The 6,316-nt window shown below is 45.4% G+C and overlaps 1 non-coding gene across 1 annotated transcript; it reads left to right on the forward strand.

Annotated features, from left to right (window-relative positions):
- The first annotated feature begins 685 nt into the window (after window positions 1–685).
- On the forward strand, window positions 686–760 carry TRNAP-AGG (transfer RNA proline (anticodon AGG)). The gene has a single exon. It is a non-coding gene; the product is annotated as a tRNA-Pro (tRNA).
- The last annotated feature ends 5,556 nt before the right edge of the window (window positions 761–6,316 follow it).

Here is a 6,316-nt window from a genome sequence, read left to right on the forward strand (position 1 = left end):
GTGTGTGTGTGTGTGTGTGTGTGTGTATATATATATATATATATATATATATATATATATATATATATAAATTCTTTTTGGCCACTGTGTGACACAGAGTGTTGGACTGGATGGGCCATTGGCCTGATCTAACATGGCTTCTCTTATGTTCTTATGGATCGAGCCAATGGCCCATCCAGTCCAACACTCTGTGTCACACAGTGGCCCAAAAACTCAGGCGCCATCAGGAGGTCCATCAGTGGGGCCAGGACACTAGAAGCCCTCCCACTGTGTCCCCCAAGCATCAAGAATACAGAGCATCAGTGCCCCAGACAGAGAGTTCCAACAATACACAGTGGCTAATAACCACTGATGGACGTCTGCTCTGCACTGTCCTAAATTTGGAAGCAGCATTTAGCCTTTCCTCCTTTAATCCTGGGTTTGGTGTAGTGCATTGTAATGTCAAGACAGTAACATTAAGATCCATCCATCTATGGCTTTGAAGTGGAAAATACTTTATTTTACATAGCACACGATTTTAGACCTCTGGCTAAGGCTGTTGTATGCACAGTTACTACGGTAGTGGTATGGCCATCTGCAGTTTTTTGACTCTGTACTCCAGACTAATCATATGTAGGGTTAGCAGCTCAGGATTGGGAAATATCTGGAGATTTTTGGGGGTGGAGCCTGAGAAGGGTCCCTCTGGGGAGGGACTGTGGCTCAGTGGTAGAGCATCTGCTTAGGAAGCAGAAGGTCCCAGGTTCAATCCCTGGCATCTCCAACTAAAAGGGTCCAGGCAAAGAGGTGTGAAAAACCTCAGCTTGAGACCCTGGAGAGCCGCTGCCAGTCTGAGTAGACAATACTGACTTTGATGGACCAAAGGTCTGATTCAGTATAAGGCAGCTTCATATGTTCAAGGGTGAGTTTGGGGAGGGGAGGGTTTCAGTGGGGTATAACTCCACATATTCCACCTTCCAAAATGGCTATTTTCTCCAGATGAACTGATCTTTATTTCTTGGAGATGAGTTGTAACACTGGGAGAGCTCCTGCCCGCCACCTGGAGATTGGCAACCAGACATACTTGGTGGTTGAGGAGGACAAAGGAATGATTCGAGCACTACCAGCCTACAGGAATGCATTTTTAGATTTGCTGGCCTGTGATGTAGGTAAGCCAGATGATGTAATTGTCTCCCAAATAACGTCTAAAGTTTCTTGCAGTAAAAGGATGGAAAGGAAGTTAAGTGAATTGACTTATCTATATAGGAAATTAAATTTGTCGGATGGAACCATTAATCGGACACTCTCGTGGCTCTCAGTGCGATGTGTGTACGGATTTCTGGATTATGAATGTTTTAACCGCAGCAGCATAGCTGATGCATGGCCACTCTATACCCCAAGATATTTCCCATGAGAGAACCATCTTACATTATACAAAGATACTTGGGTTGCTCTGGCAGGCAGAATCCTTTTTGTATAATTGTATGAAATAGTCAAAGATTTTCTCATACCTAAGGGCCGGATTTATTCAAAATACCAGTGTGAGTGAGATTCAGAAAACTTGATCTTTATTCACACTTTTGATATTAGTCTACTAGGAAATCTCAAACAAGGAAGACCATTTGTGTGTGTGTGTGTGTCTGTAATGCTGTAAAACTGAGGAAAAAGAGTTTTTCTTTGTAAGCTTTTCTAATACAGAGGTTCCTTTAAAAAAACCCCAAAGGTGACTTATCAATCAATATTGGTGTTCTAAGCAGGTAGCTATGAGTGAGCGACATACGCATTTTCTCTTTCCTTCTTCCAGTCCATAGGAAAAGGAAGAAGAATAGCTGACGGGTTACTTGCAGGACAGTCTCTGCTCCATGACTTGAAAACACAAGACGGAAACAACTGAGCATGTCCTTTTATACTGTTGATATTACCAGAACAGTCTAAAAGTACACATTATTCAGATCATATCCAAGTACCCAGGTAGAGCTCCATGGTGCAGAGTGGTAAAGCTGCAGTACTGCAGTTCTAAGCTCTGCTCACAACCTGAGTTCGATCCCAGCGGAAGCTGGGTTCAGGTAGCCAGCTCGAGGTCGACTCAGCCTTCCATCCTTCTGAGGTGGGTAAAATGAGTACTCAGCTTGCTGGGGGGAAAGTATAGATGACTAGGGAAAGCAATGGCAAACCACCCCGTAAAAAGTCTGCTGGGGGAAAGTGTAGATGACTAGGGAAAGCAATGGCAAACCACCCCATAAAAAGTCTGCTGTGAAAAAACGAGGCGAAAAAAACGCTATTACTAGGATTATATGCACCCAATGGAGCAAAAGATAATTTTTTTAAAGATATAAATCGACAATTGGATGAAAAGACATATGATCAGATTTTGATGATGGGCGATTTTAATGGGACAATACAAAATAAACTTGATAGATCAAGCCAAAAGAAGAATGAAAAAGAAGGGAAGCTACCCAAATCTTTCTTTGAATTGGTTAAACAAGAAAATTTAGAAGACATATGGAGAAAATTTAACCCTGAAGTAAAAGACTATACATTTTTTTCAGCGAGACATAGCTCTTTTTCGAGAATAGATATGATATGGGGTTCCCAAAATTTGGGCCTCATAACAAAAAAATTGAGATTCTACCAAAGGTTTGGGCGGATCACAACCCAATATGTTGGTCTACAAAACTGCGAAAGTAAACAAGAAGATGGAGAATTAATGAGGATTTACTACAAGATAAAGACATTGTATCATTTTTAGAAAAGGAGACTGCAGCGTTCTTCCAAATAAATGAAACGGATGACATCGAATTTCAAACAGTATGGGACACTTATAAAGCAGTAATGAGGGGACTATTAATTACATTGAACAATATTCAAGGTATAAGCTTTGATGCGTTTGTCTGTATCCTTTATAAAGTTTATATCCTTTATATAGACAGTGTGCGTTTGCAATAAAGAAGGCCAACGCCATGCTGGGAATTATTAGGAAGGGAATTGAAAACAAATCAGCCGGTATCATCATGCCCCTGTATAAATCGATGGTGCGGTCTCATTTGGAGTACTGTGTGCAGTTCTGGTCGCCGCACCTCAAAAAGGATATTCTAGCATTGGAGAAAGTCCAGAAAAGGGCAACTAGAATGATTAAAGGGCTGGAACACTTTCCCTATGAAGAAAGGTTGAAACGCTTGGGACTCTTTAGCTTGGAGAAACGTCGACTGTGGGGTGACATGATAGAGGTTTACAAGATAATGCATGGGATGGAGAAAGTAGAGAAAGAGGTACTTTTCTCCCTTTCTCACAATACAAGAACTCGTGGGCATTCGATGAAATTGCTGAGCAGCCGGGTTAAAACGGATAAAAGGAAGCACTTCTTCACCCAAAGGGCGATTAACATGTGGAATTCACTGCCACAGGAGGTGGTGGCAGCCACAAGCATAGCCACCTTCAAGAGGGGGTTAGATAAAAATATGGAGCACAGGTCCATCAGTGGCTATTAGCCACAGTGTGTGTGTATATATAAAAAATTTTGGCCACTGTGTGACACAGAGTGTTGGACTGGATGGGCCATTGGCCTGATCCAACATGGCTTCTCTTATGTTCTTATGTTCTTATCTCTGCTACCTCATATTACATTTTATGACACACACGGCCCGGCCCCACAAGGTCCCATTTGTGTCAGACCAAGCCCTCCTGAGTTTGACACCCCTGGTATAAATCATTTATTTTTTTCCCACCAAGAAGCTGACTTACGGCAACCCCATGAGGTTTTCAAGACAAGAGATATTCAGAGGTGGTTTGCCATTTCTGCTTCTGTGTGGCGACCCTGGTATTCCTTGGTGGTCTCTCATCCAAATATTAATCAGGGCCAACCTTCTTTAGCTCCCAAGATCTGATGAGATCAGGCTAGCTGGGACTATCTGGGTCAGGGAGCAGAAACCATAGCGATTGGCACAATCGCACAATAGCACTGAGGTTACTTCTAGACTTTATTTGGAAGTGGCTTTGAGAATGTCCTTCCTTTTTCCCGGCTGCTTGTTCTTGCCCACCCAGTCGGAATGAAGAGGCAGACACAGTATGTTGGGTATAAAAACGGGCCGCTTTATTGAATAAACTTATTGAAACCTATAAATGGCAGGGATAAAGCCTAGAAGGACAAGCCCTGAGGTCACCCCCTGACCCCGCCTTGTCCTAGAGGGCGAGCCACCCTGCCCCCAGCACAAACCCACCGTATTTGGGCTGCTGCTGAGCGGCCAGGCCTCCAGCCCTTCTCCACCTGGGCTAGCATCAATCCCCCTTGGAAAGATCCGCCCAGGTGAGGCTTTTCTGTGATCTGCATTCCCCGCACTGAGCCGCGTAGCCCATCTGCGGTTCATACCGACCACCCACACACCAGGTGCTAAGCCATAGGTGCTCCCCTGTAAACACTGTGGCCAATCCATCCTCCAGCCTGCGACCGAACAACCAAACTCATACTGACAAACCCTAACGCTCCGAGGCAGTACAAGGTAGGCAAAAAACAACTCCACTATAGGCCAATTCAGTGAAGCTGAAAAAATTCCTACCTGGCCCCTAATAAGGCGACCGGTCAAAACCTGTACTGCCCAAGGGGAGGGCGGGTGGGCAGAGAGCCCGAAGAAACTGCGCACCTCAGGGCGGGGGCGGGGCTTATATAGCCCCGACGCCACGCCCTGCTGAAGCACCCGGATGCTCTGAGTCCGTCGATCCTGCCGCTCCCTCCTTCCGGCAGACAAAGACTGCCCCCAGCCTAAACGCTGGCGATGCCGGCTTGGCTGGGAAGGGACCGGACCTTCCCACTGCTCATTTGGCCACCAGTGGGAAATGGGGGTGTTTGTGGGCAAATGGCACCTGTAGCCTCGAATGAAATACTGATCCTGGGGACCAGCATCAGAGGGAAGGGGAGTCTGCAATAATCCCTCTGTTAGTGGAAATATGCCTTAGAATCAACATCACAGAGCAGGATGTGTTCACATATTTATACGAGTGAGTCAGGATTTCTCGGATGTGGTAACAAAATGAGTTGGTACGGTGATAAGTACGTTTATAAACTTATTGCCATTATGTAATTGTTCATCTCTGTGCTGCCCTCTCCTTAATCGTGCTGGTTATGTGGGCAGGAGCGATGCAGTAAGAAACTGAGAAGAACAGAGAATAAAAGTCAGGTTTTTGGCCCCTGTTATGTAGCCTACCACATCAGAGAATCTACTGCAAGTGGATGTTGTGGAGGGATTTCACAGTGAGGGCACGGGGCAAGGGCAGAGGAAGAAGCGGCACCTGAGTTATGAGCAAATCTTGGAGACCTGTGGTGTCACCTTGAGAATTTCGTTGCTCAGGCAAAAAATACCCATGTGAAGTGCTTGTTTCTACGCTGGAAAGCTTTCTATGCACAATAACAGCGCACCCCAGAGGCATGATGCAGGCTTTTGAAGCATGCTGTCATTTCACACACAAGGAGAAACACCTGCCTGTTTGAAAGTCATGCACGGAATCTCACTATGCTTTGCATGCGGCATGCACTGGTCTCCAAGTGAAGTTGTTTCCGAAGAAGAGCTGCCCAGGCCTCAATCATCATACGAAACACCAGTGCACTGTCTCCAACAGACAACATGACAGCCCAGAAGTCTTGGTAACGGCACAATCTAAAGCAGTGATGCCTGCTGAGGTGCCCGTTGGCATTTTTTTCCCCTAGTGCCCACTTGCTTCTTCCCAAAAGCAAAGAGCCAATCTTGGCTCTATTGCACTTCATTAGGATAAAGCACTTCATCAGAAGAGCCCAGGCTCATCACCTTTGTGTGCTTCAGGGAACAACATGTGGAAAGCATTTTAGGAGGATGCTTGACCTGGAAATTTTTAGCACTTCATAGAGCCTTCTAATATTTTGTAATTAGACCAAGCCAGTTTATTTATAATTAGGGTTTGTAGACTCTCTCGGGCTCAAGTGCCGTGTTCTACTGGAGAAAGTTTTCCTTCCAGACGTTTCGTTCTCAGCTGCGGAGAACATCCTCAGTGGCATTGCAGCCGGAGCAGGCGCTCAGACCTTCTTGGCTGCTGTGCATTGAGTGGGGCCAGGGCTGCTGGAGAGCTGCTATTTGTAGGCTGGAGGAGGTGTGGTGAGAGGTATTTTTTTTTTAACTGGAAAAAAGGTGCCGGAACTCTCAAGAGGGAAATGAAAGAGAAACACACAGGTGCCCCTCATGAACTTATAAACATTTTTTATATATTAGGGTCTGTAGAATCTTTCGAGCTCAAGTGCCGTGTTCTACTGGAGAAAGTTTTCCTTCCAGACGTTTCTTTCTCAGCTGCGGAGAACATCCTCAGTGGCGTTGCAGCC

Source organism: Heteronotia binoei, chromosome 16, assembly GCF_032191835.1.
Source record: "Heteronotia binoei isolate CCM8104 ecotype False Entrance Well chromosome 16, APGP_CSIRO_Hbin_v1, whole genome shotgun sequence".
Classification (NCBI taxonomy): domain Eukaryota; kingdom Metazoa; phylum Chordata; class Lepidosauria; order Squamata; family Gekkonidae; genus Heteronotia; species Heteronotia binoei.